Source organism: Panthera pardus, unplaced genomic scaffold (genome assembly GCF_024362965.1).
Source record: "Panthera pardus isolate Hobbes unplaced genomic scaffold, ASM2436296v1 HiC_scaffold_13, whole genome shotgun sequence".
Classification (NCBI taxonomy): Eukaryota; Metazoa; Chordata; class Mammalia; order Carnivora; family Felidae; genus Panthera; species Panthera pardus.
The window spans coordinates 176,039,355-176,059,175 of NW_026526688.1; positions in this window are offsets into that span (position 1 = coordinate 176,039,355).

Here is a 19,821-nt window from a genome sequence, read left to right on the forward strand (position 1 = left end):
GTGCTATCACTGAACAGCCATCCTTGAACACTGAAAATATTTTGTATTAAAAAAAAGAATATCTACCCAAGAAAGTGGCATCTTTAGTCAAAGAACCCAGAGATAAGAGATCAATCACTAGCTCTTGCAGTACACAAGAAACTGAAGAGGAGAAAGGAAATGATAAGTACTCCACTTCCCTTCCCCCTCACTCATAACAATTTTGAACTTTGGGAAAAATGAGTGGCTGTTAAAAGATTTTGGCCAGAGCTGAGATACCAACATATTTTGGTTATGGGGTTACCACATTGGTTTTGTTGAAAACAACAACCAGTTCTCCCTTTTCCCTGGAGAGATTTAAAAAAAAAAAAAAAAGGAAAACATAACCTTAAAAACAGATGATAACAACATAGATTTTTAGGGTCTTAATTTTGGAAAAGTCTTAATAATGAATTTAATTCGTGTTTCTAACCCATCTGTAAATTCTACTTAAGGTCAATGTACACAACATACTTTTGGTCAAAGAACACAAATGATCTCTTTTAACCAATTTCTTTGGTCAGTCATAATGCCATGCATTCCCTGGATTAATATCATGAAGCCCTTTCTTCAATTTTTTTCATCTTTTTTTCTGGGGTGAAGTATTATAAAATCTAGGATGACTAAATCATTGAAGAATTGGGAGTACTTAGCTAAACTAATAATTTTTCTATACTATCATACCTTTTTTTTGAGGGAAATACATACTTTTGAATTTAATTCTTAGAGACTTTGCACAGTGAAATGAAATATCTAAATAAAAATATAACTATATTTCATTGGAGAAAGGTAATTTTCAGGAACATACTATTTTGTATTTTCCAACATAGAGTTCATTTTATGCAATACCGTTTTAATCCATTTTGCTAAGAACTGGTGATGATATTGCTTTCAAAACACTTTTCCTAAAATATTTGGAAATTAGAGTGAATCTAATAAACAAGATTAATTAACATACAATTATGTTCAGTAGGTAGGAACATTTTCAATCTTTAAAGTATGCATCCTGTATCTGTATTTCTGCAACATAATTCTGCAACATAACATAATTGGTGAGAGATTAAACTTTGTTCTATAGTATGGTATGGTATGGTATAATATAGTGTAGACATTCTGTTCTATGTCTGTATAATATCACATAAGCAGTTAGAATTGTTCTCCACAATTGAATTTGAACAAATCACCCTCTTCATGGGTGCTAACTTAAATTGGTACAAAAATTGCTAATTGATCAAATTAAATTTCTTAACATTATTTTTTAAAAATAATGATTAGTGACTAGTTGACTAATTTCAATATCTCTTTTAGGTTTTTTTTTTTTTTTTTGCTCTTCACAAAAACTTGATTCATTTGTGTACAGAAAAGACAAATTTAGTATCAGACTTCACGGCTCTGATGGAAATATATGGGATGTTTATTTGCCATTTGTATTTCAGCAAGTACCCAGACCACATTGCCCTCTATTTCAAGGAATAGAGATCTAAAACTGAGGTAATGGTTTATATATATATATATATATATATGTGTGTGTGTGTGTGTGTGTGTGTATACATATATATGTGTATATATACACATGCATACGTATATACATATATGTGTGTATATATACATGCATACATATATATATAATTCTCATAGTACAATTTTATTTTTAATATATTCTAATGATGGCCATTCTCTAAAATGCTTATCTGGTATTTAAATCCCATTAAACCATGTTGCCATTTCAACCATTTATTCTTTTGTCAATAATTATTTTTGTGAATCAAATTCACTCACACAATAATAAACAATTGAAATAAACAGTTGCATTTTTTATTTAAATCTTAGAATATTTTTATAAATCTAATTTTTTAGTTATTGGCAATGCTTAGAAATATCATTTCATTGACTGAAATTTTTACAAGAAATGAAATAAATAAGTCTAAATTTTTCATAAATATAGTTAACATTTACCACCCAGAAAATGTTTTATCTTTTTTTGTTTATAGTCTCATAGGATTTAAGAACCAAGAGGGACCCTAGAAATCTTCACAGAGGAGCCTGCTAATTCACAGATGAGGAAATTCACAGCTGGTTAATGACAATCTATCCAATTCTTGGTTCAATGCTCTTCCTATCATAGTGTGTTTGCCCACATTTTAACATTTTTATCTGACCTCAAAGAATTTCATTCCTGACATTAGGATTTCTTAAATCCCCAAGCACACAAGACTAACTTTTTTAGAATTCTTTGTGACATTTGAGCATTGGGAATTCTTGGCTTTAAGATTATTTTCAAGATAATCTTTTAAAAAATGCTATAAGCACATTATACATCCCTTGAAAACTCTGAGCCAAATATAGGCAAGTGATTTCAGTGCTTCCATTTATAGTTGTGTCTGGTATCATGTAGATGCCAATTCTTGCTAATTTAATGCCTTTCATTTATATGGAATAATTTTAAAAATCAGAAATATCTGGTTCTGTAGCTTACTGCAATTGAATGCTGATTTATATTAACGTTTTCTTGAGTTACTTGAACTGATAGAGTTTGTGTGAAAATTGTGTCATTACATTATAAATCATGATGCAGTCATGGTAAATTTAAGAAAACATTCTTGAGAATAACATCATATACATTTTTTGCTCATCACTGTAATTCTGACATAGGTCACAATACCTGAATCAATATGTACATTCTATAATCCATGGTTGGTATATATAAATTAATAGGAACTGATATTTAAATTTATAAACAGTATCATTTTGAAACAGTGTTCTTCATCATGCCATCAGGGAAATGGAAAAGCAACAATGAGATACTACTATACACCTATTAAAATGAACAATATTTGAAACACTGACAACATCAAATGTTGGTAATAATGTGGAGAAACAGGAATTCTCTTATATTGCTGATGGATATGCAAAATAATATTGCCACTTTGGAAGACAGTTTGACAGATTCTGACAAAACTAAACATACTCTTAACATGTAATCTAGTAATCACACTCCTTGGCATTTACCCAGTGGAATTGAAAACTTATGCCCATACAAAAAAAATGCACTTGGGTATTTATAGTACTTTGATAGCTTCCAGATAGACATTCATATTTTGCCCTAAGTAATTTTTCAATATTGTTTGGGTCTGGATTTGCAAAATCAACTTAAGAAATCTTACATGATGAACTACACTCTTGCCAAAACTAAATATATAATCAGCATTATTTTAACTATCCAGACAGAGAAACCATGAAAGACAAATGAGAAAAGAAGATTACTGAGGATCCAGTATGGTTGGTCAGGTTATCTTGGTCTTTCATTGTCTTTGAGCTTTTTGCAACTCTATAAATGACAGATAATGACTAGCAATGCAAATGACCCTTGTCCAAAAATATGCAAATATGTCTTTTAAAAGAACAATGGATCCCTTCCACTATGAAGGCTTCCTTTTTTTCCCCCAGAAAAGGAGTTTTGCATCTGCTTCTAAATTCACTTCAGTATTTCTGAATAATTAGTACTCTGAATCCTCCTGTGGGCAAACTACTGCCTATGTTATTCCCTATTGACTTAAATAAATCTTTGACACATATTTAGTTTATATTTAAACAAGAGTCCTGACTTTATCTCTTAAAAAAGATTTCCCTTGTACACCTCCTTTTGGCCAACATTGTGTTCATGAGATTCATCCATGTTTTTACCCATAGTTGTAGATCAAGTTAGAACTACTGCATTGTCAATAATTCAATGTCTCTTTCTATTTTAATGAGAGGTAATTTACTTTGTTTTGGTAAGTATTCAGCTAATAACTTTTATTATTTCCTAAGTTCCAAAGTTTTGTCTGGTAAATGTATGTAAAGTATTATAATCTGATATACCTTCCCATATAAAAGTCAAAATAAATCAGTTGGTATTACAAATTTCCCAAACCTACAGTCTTGACTATAATTAGAGAAATATTTGAATATATTTATGTGTAGTAGAAAGAGAATTAAAATTAATATAAATGTATTGAATTCACATTTTTTTCTTAGAATGTTTTTAATATCATAGAAATTAAATTTTCTTTTCCTTCCAGATTTCATGGCCTCCATTAATTCATTTTGTTCTTACCTACATTTACTTTGTCACATTATGAGATTCTGGTTAAGTGAAAAATAATGATGAAATAGCAAGCAAAACAAAATTATCTAAGCTTTCAATTCAAATTACTCTAGCTCTAAACAAATGAGCCCTCCTGGTAAAGAACAAATGTTTCAATATATTTCATCCTTTGTCTACTGGTCCACTGATAAAATCCTCTTTGAGGGCTTTTGATTAGGGAACTTGTTTCCTTTCTTTATCATTCATGATTTTGTTGTTTCAGTCATTGCATAGCCATTATGTTTCACTAGATAGACTTTCAAAAGAATTTGGAAATCTCTGCTGGCTTTCTGTCTCCTGGAAATATTCTATCAATTGTTTCTTTTCCATCAGACAAAATTTGTTTCTTTAATTTTCATTTCTGTTGTGGAATCCACCAAGGATATGTTCCATAGCCAAAATTCCAGACATGAAGGAGAAAGGGGAAGCAAACAAAAGCCTTATTTTTTGCCCACGCAAACATTTTATTCTGGATGACAATCAGTTTTTAAATCAAAGCCTGAAAAAGTCAGTAATTTCTTTGACTAATTTTTAGATACCTAAATAATATGTTGCTGCTATAAAAACCATCAATGAAAATAAAGGGCGCCTGGGTGACTCAATCAGTTAAGCATCCGACTTTGACTCAGGTCATGATCTCACGGTCTGTGAGTTCGAGCCCCGCATCGGGCTCTGTGCTGACAGCTCAGAGCCTGGAGCCTGCTTCAGATTCTGTGTCTCCCTCTCTCTGTCCCTCCCTCATTCATGCTTTGTATTTCTCTGTCTCAAAAATAAATACACATTAAAAAGATTTTTTTAAAAACCATCAATGAAAATGGAATACATTAAAAGACATCTTGCACATGACTCGTTCAGAAATGATATGACCTGATTCTACTGAACCTAATTATGTATGTACAGGTGGTTATCTGGAGACAACTTTTTAGTTCCTAAAGGAATATCACAGAAAATTATGTTAACCTTTATTTTTAGAAACATTGCTATGTGAGAATATGAACCTTGAATGGCTACTAGGCAGAGCTGAGAGATGGAAATTGCCTATATATTAATGACATTATTGTGCAGATGGGTCAATCAACTCTGAAATCTGCCTTACTTTGGGGCTTTCTGTTATTGGCAATAATAAATAAGGATATATATATATATATATATATATATATATATATATATATATTATTTAAGCCAGATTGAATAGAGAGCTAAGACACATTACAGTGGAATGCTTCCCAAGTACAATCATATGTGTGAGGATATACTCATGAAATTCCCACAGATAAATCTTAGTTATTGGGCTAGAATATGTGTTATAAACTTTTCCTGTGCATGATGGTAAAAAGCCCAAACTCATGTAGTAATGATGCTTTGCTGAAGGGTGGAAATAAGATGTGAAGTTTAGACTTTAAAGAGCAGTTCTTGACTTTAGGAGACAAAGCTGCAATTAGGAAGAATTGTAAGGAAATGAAAAAGTAGAGTATGATGAAAGTTTTTAAGGAGCTGAAAATAGCAAAACATGATTGATGAATAATTCTGAGTGATAAGGGAGCAAATAAAGCCAAAAATTAGTTCTATTTTTCTTCCTTGGATTAGAGAATAGGTACCATTGCAACCTATTGAAATAGAAACAACAGAAATTTGATTAGCTTGAAACCCTGATTGATGAACTGAAGTTATTTTTATGTCTTCTAGAATATGCATCTATAAGCTTGAAAAAATAATTTTTCCCTTTTCAACAATTTCCAGCTAAATTTTAATAGTTACATTTAATAGTACTTGGATATAATTTTGGATTTTACTTGCAAATCAATTATTAGTGGTTATTTATGCTTTTTCTAATAGCATCCATTTTACATGTTATACCAACTTTATGAACAATTAAGATTAAGTTTAAACACATAGACAAATTTAGATATAATAATGGAATATTTCTATTGGATTTTACGTTTAATATTTTTGAATCATGATGTTTCTAACATTATTTTAAGGAAAGTGTGTTTTAACATTTTTTTCACATATCAGTATTAGCATACTTTGTATTTTTATGGGTCTTGAAATTTTTAATAACTCAGAATGTCCATTTTACTGGTCATGATATACTTCAGTGACCTGAAATCTATGCCAACTTCCTTTTGTACCATGGTTTGATTATGTGGCTATGCATCAAAGCACTAATCATTCAGTGCTCTGGGCCACAATCTCTAACCCTGACTTTTTAATTGACATACAATGGACGTATGATATTATACTCGTTTCAGGTGTACAGCATAATGATCTGATATTTGTATATATTGCAAAATGATCACCACAATAAATCTAGCTAACATCCATCACCATATATACAGATTCCCTCCCCCTTGGGTAACTTAAGATTTACTCTCTAAGTGAGTTTCAAATATGCAAAGAGCATTATTAACTACTGTCACCATGCTATACATTATTATCTCCATGACTTATATTAATTTTATAAGTGGAAGTTAAAACTCTGATAACCACCAATCTGTTCTCTGTATCTATAAGCTTGGTGTGCTTTTTTGTTTGCTTTTTTATGTGTTTGTTTGTTTGTTTGTTTTAGATTTTACTTGTAAGGGAGATAGTATACTATTTGTCTTTCTCACTCTGACTTATTTCACTTACCATAAAGCCCTTAAAGTCTACCCATGTTGTCACAATAGTAAGCTTTCCTTCTTTTTGTGGCTGAATAATTCCATTGTCTATGTATAAACCACACTTTCTTCACCATTCATCCATTCATTGATAAAGATGTTTCTGTAGTTTGGCTATCATAAATAATGCCACAATGAACATGGAATGCATATATCTTTTCCAGTTAGGGTTTTTGTTTTCTTTGGATTTAATCAATACCCAGAAGTGGAATTGCTAGATCATACGGTAGTGTTATTTTTAATTTTTTGAAGAATCTCCATACTGTTTTCCATTGACCGAACCAATTTATATTCTCACCAACAGTGCTCAAGGGTTCCCTCTACATCCTCACCAATATGTGCTACTACTTATCTTTTTGATAGTAACTGTTCTGACAAGTGTGAGACCATATCACATTGTGGTTTTGATTTGCATTTTCCTGATGATTAGTGATGTTGAGCCCCCTTTCATGCACCTGTTGGCCATCAGCATGACTTCTTTGGAAAACTGTCTGTTTAGATCTTCTGCCCATCTTTTTTCTTCTGCCAAATTTTTAGCCACTTTTGTTTATTTGTTGGTTTGGTTGGGTGGTATTTTTGCTACGGAGTTGTAGGAGTTCTTTCTATATTTTGTATATTATTCCTTATAAGATACATGGTTTGCAAATATTTTCTGCTGCTCAGTAGGTTGCCTTCTCATTTTGTTGATGGTTTTATTTGCTATGGAGAGGCATTTTAGTTTGATGTAGTCCTACTTGCTTTTTTTTTTTTTTTTTTTTTTTTTTTTTTTTTGCTGGTTTTGCTTTTGGAATCATATACACACACACAAAAAAGTCATCATTATGATAAATGTCAGGAAGCTTACTGCCTTATTTTCTCCTAGGAGTTTTATGATTTCAGGTATAACATTCAAGTCTTTAATCCATTGTGAGTTAATTTTTGTGTATGATATAAGATAGTGGTCCAGTTTCATTTTTTTTAATGAAAGTTTTCCAGCACCATCAATTGAAGAGATTGTCCTTTTCCCAGTTTGACTCCTTTGTCATAAATTAGTTAACCATATATGCGTGGATTTATTTCTGGCCTCTCTATTCTGTTCTTTGATCTATGTCTATTTTTGTGCTAATATTATACTGTTGATTATGACAGCTTTGTAGTATAATTTGAAATCTAAACATGTGATATCTCCAGCTTTATTTTTATTTCTCAGGATTGTTTCGGTTCTTTGGGATTTTTTTTGGTTCCATACAAATTTTAGCATTATTTATTCTAGATCAGTGATAAATGCCATTGGAATTTTGATAAGAATTTCAATGAATCTGTAGATTGCTTTGGGTTGTATAGATATTTTAACAAAATTAATTCTTCCAGTCCATGAATATGGAATATCTTTCTGTTTATTTATGTCTTTCCTTCAATTTATCTTCCTAATGGCTTGTACATTTCAAAATATAGGTCTTTCACCTCCTTGGTTGAAATTATTCCAAGGTACTTTTTTCTTTTTGATGCAATTGCAAATGGAGTGTATCCTAATTTTTTTCTTTTGATAGTTGTTTATTAGTGTCTGGAAATGAAACAGATTTTTGTGTATTGATTCTGTATCCTGCAACTTAACTGAATTCATTCATTCTAATGTGTTCTGTTCTGTTTTTTGTTTTGTTTTTTTTTTTTTTTTGGTGGAGTCTGCAGGATTTTCTATATATTGTACCATGCCACCTGCAAATAGTTACACTTTTACTTCTTCCTTCCTTTTTGTTTTTCTTGCTTAATTGTTCTGGCTAGGATTTCCAATATTATATGGAACAAAATTGAAAGTGGGCATCTTTGCCTTGTTCCTGATCTTAGAGTAAAAGCTTTCAGCTTTCCACCACTGAGTTTAATGTTAGTTGTGGGTTTGTCAAATTTGGCTTGACATTCCTTTCATATCAACTTTGTTGAGAGTTTTATCATAAATGCATGTTAAATTTTGCCAGATATTGTTTCTGCATTTATTGAGACCATCATGATTTTTATCCTCCATTTTGTTAATTTGGCATATTACACTGACTGATATGCAGATATAGAACCATCCTTGCAGCCCTAACATAAATCCCACTTGGTCATGGTATATGACCCTTTTAATATATTGTTGAACATGGGTTGTTAATATTTTATTGAAGATTTTTGCACATATGCATATTTATTAGGGATAATGGCCTGTAGTTTTCTATTTTTGAGGTGTTCTTTTCTGATTTTGGTATCAGAGTCAGAGTAATGTTGGCCTCATAAAATAAGTTTGGAAGCATGCCCTCCTTTTCAATTTTTTGGAAGAGTGAGAGAAGTAGGTATTAAATCTTTAAATGTTTGGTAGAATTCACTGCTAAAGGCATCTGGTCCTGGAATTTTGTTTGATTGGAAGTTTTTGATTGCTGTTTCAATCTTCTTATTCTAGTAATCAGTCTCTTCAGATTTTCTATTTCATTGTGACTCGGTATTGCTAGGTTTTATGCTTCTAGTAAACATGACCATTTCTCTAGGTTGTCCAGTGGATGTTCTATCAATTGATATAAGGAGAGTATTAAAGTCCCCTGCTATTATTGTATTGCTGTCTATTTCTCCCTTTGGTAACATTTTCTTTATATATTTAGGTGTTTTCAGGTTTGGTGCATAAATATTCACAAGTGTTATATCTTCTTGTTGGATTGACCCCTTTTGCCGTTATGTAACACCCTTCCCTGTCTCTTATTACAGTTTTTGTTTTAAAGTCTATTTTGTCTAATATAAGGTTAGCCCCCCAGCTTTCTTTTGGTTTCCATTTGCATGAAGTTTTCCTCACCATGGCTTCACCTTCAGTCTCTCATGTCCTTCCACCTGAAGTGAGTCTCTTGTAGGCAACATACCAATAGATCTTATTCTTATTCTTATTATTTAGCCACTCTATGTCTTTTGATTGGAGAATTTAGTTCATCTACATTAAAAGTGATTACGATAGGTAAGTATTTATTGCCACTTTGTTAATTGTGTCCTGGCTGTTTTGAAGTTCCTCTTTTCTTTTTCTTTTGCTGTCTTTTTTGGTAGTTTGCTGGCTTTCTCTAGCAGAAGGGTGGAATGCTCAGATTCCTTTACTATCTTTTTGCATCTACTATCAGTTTTTGCTTTGTGGTTACCAAGGGGCTTGCATTCACAGGCATACTTTGGAGATACAGAGGGTTTCAGTTGCAGATTATTGTAATAAAAAGAATACCACAGTAACGCAAATGAAATGAATATTTTTGTTTCCCGGTGCATATAAAAGTACTGTTTATACTATCCCGTAGTCTGTTAAGTGTGTAATAGCATTATGTCTAAAAAATAGTGTACATAGTTTAATTTAAAAATACTTTATTGCTAAAAAAAAATGCTAACCATCATCTGAGCTTTCAGTGTGTCATATACCCTTTTTGTTATTGGAGGTTCTTGCCTCAGTGTTGATGGCTGCTGGCTGGTCAGGCCGGTGGTTGTTGGAGGTTGGAATGACTGTGGCAATTTCTTAAGATAAGAACAGTTGCTGCATCGGTTGACTCTTCCTTTCCCAAACGGTTTACTGCAGTATGCAATACAGTTTTCATGCATTTCGCCTGCAGTAGAATTTTATTTCAGTTTTGGAATCAATACTCCTAATCCTTTCCACTGTTTTGTTAATTAAGTTTAATGTTCTAGATGATTTGTTGTCAATTCAACAATCTTCACAGCACTCTCACCAGGAGTGAATTCCATCACAAGACACCACTGGAGTTGCTCCTGTGTAAGACACAACTCCTCCTCCATTCAAGTTTTATCATGAGCTTGCACCAACTCATTCATATCTTCAGGCTCTGCTTTTAATTCTAGTTCTCTTGTTATTTCCACCAAACCTGCAGCTACTTCCTTCATCAGTGCCTTGAACTCTTCAAAGCCATCCATGAGGGCTGGAATTAACTTCTTTCAAACTCCTATTAATGTTGATATTTGCCCTCTTCTCATGAATCAGTAATGTTCTTAATGGCATCTAGAATAGTGAATCCTTTTCAGAAGGTTTTCAGCTTACTTTGGTCAGTTCCATCAGAGAAATCCCTATCTATGACAGCTGTGGCTTTAGAATATATACAGAGATGGGGCGACTGGGTGGCTCGGTCGGTTAAGTGTCTGACTTCAGCTCAGGTCATGATCTCACAGACCGTGAGTTCGAGCCTGGCGTCGGGCTCTGGGCTGATGGCTCAGAGCCTGGAGACTGCTTCTGATTCTGTGTCTCCCTCTCTGTCTGCCCCTCCCCCGTTCATGCTCTGTCTCTCTCTGTCTCAAAAATAAACGTAAAAAAAAAAAAAAAAGAATATATACACAGAGACTTGAAAGTCAAAATTACCCCTTGAACCATGAGCTGAAGAATGGATTTTGTGTTACCAGGCATGAAAACAACACTAATATTATGGTACATCTTTATCAGAGTTCTGGGGTGACCAGGTACATTGTCAATGAACAATAATATGTTTTTAAGCTAATTCATTTATTTTTGAGAGAGAGAGAGAGAGAGAGAGAGAATGGGAAGGGCTGAGAGAGAAGGAGAGAGAGAGAAAATCCCAAGCAGGCTCTGAATTGTCAGTACAGAGCCTAGGCAGGGCTCAAACTCATGAACTGTGAGATCAAGAGCTGAGCTGAAATCAAGAGTCAGACACTTAACTGACTGACCCACCCAGGCACCCCTGAATAATAATATTTTTAAAGGATTTTTTTTGAGCAGTGTGTCTCAATAGTGAGCTTAAAATATTCAGTAAACTATGCTGTAGCAGTATATTGTCATCCAGGCTTTGTTGTTGTATTTATACAGCACAGGCAGAGTAGATTCAGCATAATTTTTAAGGGCTTTACAATTGCAAAGTGGTAAATGAACACTGGATTTAACTTAAAGTCACAAGCAGTATTAGCTCGTAATGAGAGAGTCAGCCAGTCCTTTGTTGAAATCAGACATTGACTTTTCCTCTCTACCTATGAATGTCCTAGATGGCAACTTCTTCCCATAGAAGGCTGTTTCATTTACTTGAAAACGTGTTGTTTATGGTAACCACCTTCCAGAGTTATGTTAGCTAGATCTACATAACTTGCTGGACTTTTAACATTAGCACTTGCTTTTTCACCTTGCACTGCTATGTTTTGGTGATGGCTTTTTTCCTTAGATTTCGTGGGTCATCCTCTGTTAGCTCCAAACCCTTCTTCCTCAATTTCCTCACCCCCCTCAAGTTAAGGCCTTTCCCTGGGTTAGGTTTTGACTTAAGAGAATGCTGTGGCTCTATTTGGAGCCCTATTCCTTTCACTTGAACCCACAGAGCCCATTGTAGGGTTATTAATTGGTTTAATTTCCAAAATAATTTAAGTTTTGTGTCTGAGGGACTAGGGAGGCCTGAGAAGAGGGAAAGATGGGAGTGACACATCAGAGAAGCAGTAAGAGCACACCTATCACTTATCATCTTATATGGGCATCTTATTTGTCATCTTATACGGGCATGGCTCATGGCACTCCAAAATGATTACAATAGCAACGTAAAAAAAAAAATCACTGATCAAAGATCACCATTACAGACATAATAATAATAAAAATATTTGAAATGCTGGGAGAATGACTAAAATATGACACAAGATACAAAATGAGCAAATGCTATTCTTGGTAAAAGTGGCTTTGATGTACTTGCTTGATGCAAGGTTGCCACAAAGTTTCAATCCATAAAAATCACAGTATCCATGAGGCTTTCTCAAGTGAAATTCAATAAAACAAAGTATGCTTCTATTTTTTTTAGTATAATTGACACTTAATTTTACATAGTTCCAGGTGCATAGCATAGTGATTTAATAGATGTATACATTAGGCTCTCCTCACCACAAATGTAGCCGCCATTCATTCTCGTACAAAGCTACTATAATATAGACTATATGCTTTATTTTGTGCCTTTTATTCCCAGGATTTAGTCATTCCATAACTGGAACCCTATACCTCCCACTCGCCTTTATCCATTTTGCCCATTCCCAATCCTTCCTCAACTCTGGCATCCTCCAGTTTGTTCTGTGTATTTATAAGTCTGATCTGCTTTTTGTTTGTTTGCTCATTTTTTTTTCTTAGATTCCACATATGAGTGAAATCATATCACACACACACACACGCACACACACACACACCACATCTTCTTTATCAATTCATCTATCAATGGACACTTAGGTTTCTTCCATATCTTGGCTATTGTAAATAATTCTGAAGTAGACATAGGAGTGCGCGCACACACACACACACACACACACACACACACACACATATATATATATATATATATATATATATATATATAATTAGTTGAATTAGTATTTTCAGTTTCTTTGGGTAAGTACCCAGCAGTAGAATTACTGGATCATATGTTACTTCTATTTTTCATTTTTTGAGGATCCTCCATACTGTTTTCCACAATGGCTATACCAATGTACATTCCCACCAACAGTGTACAGAAATTCCTATTTCTTTTAAATCAGCTTCCTTATAAGCTTAGGGGTTTTCTGTCCTCAAGATTTCTAAGTACATGTTGAGTACTCCTCTGCCTGGGCAAATCTTATGTCTTCTCATCTCCTTTCTCTAAAGGAGTGGAGAGAAGGGGAAGGAAAGGAAAGAGAAAGCTCATGCCCCTTGATGTTCCATGAGAAATAGAATACATTGTTTCTGGCTCAGAAAAGAATCTTGTTCATTCAACCTGAGGCAAAACCATCCATCCTTTATGAGTGCTCCTAATATATGCTTGAAGTTAATTACTTAATTTTGGTGTTTTGGGTACATTTGTAGAATATTCTCTCAGGCCATGAAAATTCCAGCTCATTAAGGTTATTTATTAGTGTAAGTATATTTTCTCCTGCTGCACATCCTAAGCATAAATGGCCAATTTGCGCAGGTTTATTTCTATGAAACATTGTGTAGTTTCCCTAATCATTTTCTTTTTTATGTATTGGGCTTTGTCCTATGATATTTTTACTTCATGGTGGGAGTATATATCCTACTCCTTGACTTTGGACTTGACAATATAACTTGCCAAAGTTCATTGTCATATGCTTACTTGCTAGTGTTGGACTTCTTACAAATCTATCATCACATAAAAATAACATTCCTGGGTTAGCTGCTGCCACTTCAGACTGGGACATAGAATGAGCATATATGACACAGACCTAAGCCCAACCAAGGATAAGGAGCTGATACCAGATGGAACTTCACCTTGAGCAAAACAACTCAGCAAAACCCAGCATAGCTTAGCCAACCTCCTAGCCAACCTATATACTGACTATGATAATAAATAAGCATGGGTGTGTTTATTATTCAGAATAGCTGGCTGATAAGAATACATGCAGAGAGAGAGAGAGAGAATAAGAATGATTGATATTTTAGCGAAAACTTTTGTTTGCCTACCCAAATCATGTTATTTTTTTCTTACCAACAGAATTCAAAATAATGTAGGTATGCACCACTAGATGGTTTATGAATTTTCAAGACAGTTTAGTTGTTCATAATTACTAGTATTTTTTTTTTCTTTATGTATTTGTTTTGCTTTGCTCTGCTTTTGCCCAAAGACAAGCAAGTAATTACAGGATGTTAAGGACTATATTTCTTTTTGGGCAAACTTGAAGATGTCAGAGCCCATCTCAGACTAATTTCTGTCACTACTCATAGAAGATATAGTAATAATTGGGTATGGTTATTTAATCATGTTGTGTAACTTCAGACAGGCATGCTTCCTGGATTAGTTGCTTTAAATCAGTGGTGTACTGATAAGCCAAGTAAGTAAATAAATAATTATTAAAACAAAAAATGATATCTAGCATTTGATTTCCATGATGCAGATATTCTTATCCTGGCCAATTTTCAGCAATCAGTATTACGTGTTTGATGTAGCACTGGAAAGAGATGATAACCATTGGTACTTCCAAATGTGTAGACACTAGCCAAAGCACATTACTCTTTAAACTCTCCTTTTATGAAAGGTTATATCAAGGCAACATGACACTACTCTGGAGGCTGATTTCAGTCCACCTTATAAGAGTCACCAGATATCCACTCTCATCTATATCCTGTGTCTGAACAAATGAATATTTCCAGGGAAACCTTGGATAGCATTCTGAATGGTTAAAAGTAAAGGGCTTACTATAAATTCTCATTTTTTTTATTGATTTATTTATTTTGAGAAGGAGAGGGTGCAAGCAGGGACAGAGAGAGATGGGAGAGGTAGAATCCCAAACAGGCTCTGCACTGTCAGTGCAGAGCCCCCCATGGGGCTCAAACTCACAAACCCCAATATCATGACCTGAGCTGAAATCAAGAGTCAGACACTTAACTGACTGAGCCACCCAGGTGCCCTTAATATAAATTTGTCTACATCATCCATGCAAAGGAAACAAGTGCTTCTATAACATTTAGGCTGGTCCACACATTTTCAATAATTCACTAATTTAACCAATTAAATTCCATTCATAATATTGATTTTGCTAGTTAACAAGCTATCAATTTATTGCATAAAAAGTTATTTTGAACATTTATTCTATTAATTAGCAACATCTTTGGGGCTGTTCAGTGACAAATGTAGCTGATTATGGAATATGAATCTCAGATTGAATAATTATTTCAGATTACAGTATCTGACAAATCTCTAGATATAAATTAAAAAAAAATAAATGAAACACTAACATTCACCCAAATATAATTTGCATACTGTATAACAGTGACTGCCTGCAGATGTGAAGTAAATTTGAACTGCCCAAGTTAAAGACAACCATTTCTGTTAACAGCAATTCATTTTGAAATCATAATTTGACCCAGTTTGGCTCAATGAGGAAAAGTCTTCTACAAGATAACTGAAGAGAATCTCCTTGCTCTTAAAAAGAATCATTTGGAAGATAGACACGCCATTTTTTCAGTTTTATGTTACACATCTTGATGGGATGTTAGGAATTATAAAAGGCAGTATTGTCTATGATGGGAGCTAAGTTAAGGGACAAAATGAAAAATACTATGGAAGCCATGATGGAAACCTGGAAAGAACCTATGTACTTAAGATGCCATTGACACAGCATTAGAAGCCCTACTAGCTTTCCTAATTCATATATTAATTTATTGAGATAATAAATTTATATAATCTTAAGGCCATATTTCATTTACTTTTTTTTGTGTGTGTAACCTGGCTAGAAGACATGCTACCTGATATAAATTTGTGTCTGTATCTAAAAAGCTTGATTTGCATATTTTCTAGGAGTTCAAGATAAAACTATCAATTTAGGAAAGCAAACTTCTAAATAATTTGTATGACAGAATGATTAGCTGTAAGTATAATGATCTCAACTATCTCAATGCAAATTTATTTTGATATGATTATACTCCAAAGTCTAAGATGGCATATGTCTGTAATCACATATACATCTATGAGATGGATATTTAGAGAGTTAAAAAAGAAAATAAAACAGTAAATGTATCTGAAAGCATATTTTTTGGTATTATCCTTGATAATATGAGTGAAACAATTAATTTTCCCCACTGTATTTAAATATTATTTTATGCCTAACAGACATTGTTAGATGTCTGCGATCTATTTTTATAGTTATGAAGAGTAATTTGTTTTGTAATATATTATCCTATTTTTTCCTAAATAGTAGAGTGAAATACGTTTACAGTTACTTAATATTTCCAACGTCACTTATTTTGTTTTGGAAGCAAAATATATATCATATATGATATTTATGTTTATACATTTATAGTATATACCTATTATATGTTAGGAAAGATGAAATTACCAATTTAAAACATAATATTTTTAGTTTTGCCACAATATGTCAAATATACTTTTGAAATTGTTGATTTTAGTATTAGTTCATTTTTATATCTTTTGGTAAAGTTCTTCTCTGTGATAAAGAATGGAAAATAACATTTTTAAAAACTATAAGTTTAGAGCCTAGGATGCTTAACAGGAATGAATGGGAAGAAAAAAATCATTTCACAGATAGAATCTGCAATAACATCTTAGAATACAAAGCCTAACCAGGTTTGTTCCCAGGAAAGAGATATAAATGTTTCAAATAGATAAGATAAGATGATGTGGCTGCCACAACACAACAGGAATAAAGACTCATACAAACCATCAACATTCCTAGTCATGGGTCTTCCTGCATTCCAAGTCCATTGGAAAAAAAAAAAAAAAAAAAAAAAAGAAAACTACACTGAAAGAGGGATATAAGGAGACATTGAGAATTCAGTGTCTTTCTACCTGGGGAGACCGGTCTCAGGCAGTGTTCCCCCACAATTCCTTCCTTCTGTACGCATACGTACCATTTCTCTTATCAAGAAATGGAGATTATTTCCTCTGCCCCGAATGTAGGCAGGGCTTGTGACTGACAATGGAATCTGTCACAAGTAACATTAGGGTACTTACATACCCAGACTCAAAAGGGCAGCCAGTTTTCACCTCATGCCTTTAGAATTGAGCCACCACTCTGTGAAAAGCCCTAGCTACATACAGAGACTAAGTGGTCAAGAGCAGAGGTATTACATCTCACAGTCCCATCTGACCCCCCAGCTGACTGCATAAACATGTGCATGAGTCATTTTTTTTTTACTGTTTATTTATTTTTGAGAGAGAGAGAAAGAGAGAGAGAGAGAGAGAGAGAGAGAGACAGAGCGGGAGCAGAGGAGGGGCAGAGAGACAGGGAGACACAGAATCTGAAGGGCTTTAACTCACTGACCGTAACTCACGAACCTTAAGATCATGACCTGAGCCAAAGTCAGAATCTTAACCCACTGAGCCATCCAAGTGCCCCTGAATGGCTCATTTTGTCTGTTCCAGACAAGTCAGCCCCTTAATTGACTGCAGCCCATGGAATCATGAGAAATAATAAAACTGTTCCTATATAATCCACCAAGTTATGCAGTAGTGTTTTATATAATAATTAGAAATCCTGTAAGGATTTATCAGTTTCAACTCTAAAAATTGTCAGTTTCTAAGATTTGAATCGAACTTTTCTGTTTCTACTATCTGACTGCAAACATTTATAAAGTTAAATGGAAGGAATAAGGTGGTTATATACATGATACCATATAAAGAACTTGGCAATAGAAAGTAAATGGCAATGATATTTATCAATAGATTTCATTGTTAAGGAAAGTCCAATATTGTAGACACTGAACACCTTATGTATATATATTCACTTTGTATCTAGTAGAAGAGTATAAATGTTAAGAAAGGGAAATCTAAAGGAATTTTTGAGAAAATGATGAATTACATAAAATTAAATGGAGTTAAAATTGGGGGAAATCCCAAACTGTGTTTAAGAAACCCCACATTCTTCTATTTAGGGCACTATTTTTTCTTTAAGATATAGTAACCTGAAAGTTTATACACGTAAACATTGATCAGATCTTGAATGGCATTTTAAACTCAACTAATTTTGAGTCTTTGTATAGGTATTACATAGCCATTTAGGTGTTTCAGATAGGGCATTGTCGTATTTGTGTCTTAAAAAAATTATTGTGTAATAGTAAAATCTATTTTAAAGTGAGGTACAACACTTCCACTTGTGCTCTTGAGGGAGTATCAGGGTGTAGAATTACTTTTCTGATATAAACAGTTAAAATAAACAAGCAATACAAAAAAAAAAAATTGCAGCTATCAGGCAATGACCAGTTAAGAACAGTAACTTTTAAGATAAGGAGGTGAGCTTTACCTTTGCCCAGACTTTCTGTGTGGAGGTAGTTTTCAGCATGTGATGCAGTGAAGAAGTTAGTATTCTCCCTGATTTGAGGAAATCCAGAAGGACATGGTATGTTCCCTGACTTGAGGAGAGAGAGAAGAACATGGTATGTTGACTTGAGGAGACAGAAACTTGAGATCAGGAAGCCTGGAGTTACCATTCCAGAGAGGAGGGAGCTATGTGGAGAAAGTGTTGCAGAAATTTTCATATGGTCACCTCTTGAGTCTTTATATACTGATCTGCACATGCATAGACAGAATATATATGTAACTAGTCAAGAATTTGCAAAAAAAAATATTAGAGATCCTTCAGACAAACAATTCCTAGATCTCACAAAGGACTGGGGAGTTGCTCAAAATCCATTTAGACAGAGAGTAGAGAATTTGCTATATATATGATACATTCATTGTAGGCTACAGAAACCCTGGAAAAATTATTTAACAATCTTTGAAAAAAGAACAATAAAGTTTACCACTCAGCAACAGAAAATTACATGTTGTATAAAAACAACAACAGCAACAAATGAGGAAGCGGAAGAATATGACCCATAACAAGAAAAAAAAAAATTCTGGATAGAATTAAACCTAGAAATGACAGATAATGAAATGGGCAGATAAAACTATGCTACTAAATATAATTTTTAGTATGTAAAGAAATCTTTAAAAGATAGTTGTTTGGTTAAAGCAAAATAGTATCAAGGCTTTGTGAATTTCAAATATATACCTTAGGAAAATAGATCAATATACCTCAAGAGATGATGGAAGAAATGGAAGGATACTGTTGTAAAGCTTCAGAATGCAAGAAAAAAATAAACTTAAATGAAAAATCAAATCTGCAAGCAGTTGAAAATTTCAGCATCTTTCTCTCAGTAATTGGTGTGAGAATTAGACTTAAGAAAAACACTAAAATTATAGAACATTTGAAAAGTATCAAACAAATTTACATTTGTAAAACCCTATACCCAACAACAAAAGAGTACATTCTGCTCAAGTTCATAGGGACATTGATTATGATTATCACATCCTGAGCCATGAAATAAATTTTCTCAAGTTACACAGACTCAATTTATATACAATATATTCTCTGATCATAGTTAAATTTAATTAGACATCAGTAACAGAAGGGTACTAAAGAAGCTCCAAATATTTGAAAATTAAATAATATCAACTCCTCCTTAAGAAAAAAAAAAAGAAAACACAAGATGAATTTTAAAATATTTTGTATCTAATGAAAATGAATCATATGCCAAAATTTGTGGGAGGAAAATAAATCTATACTTAGACATTTATG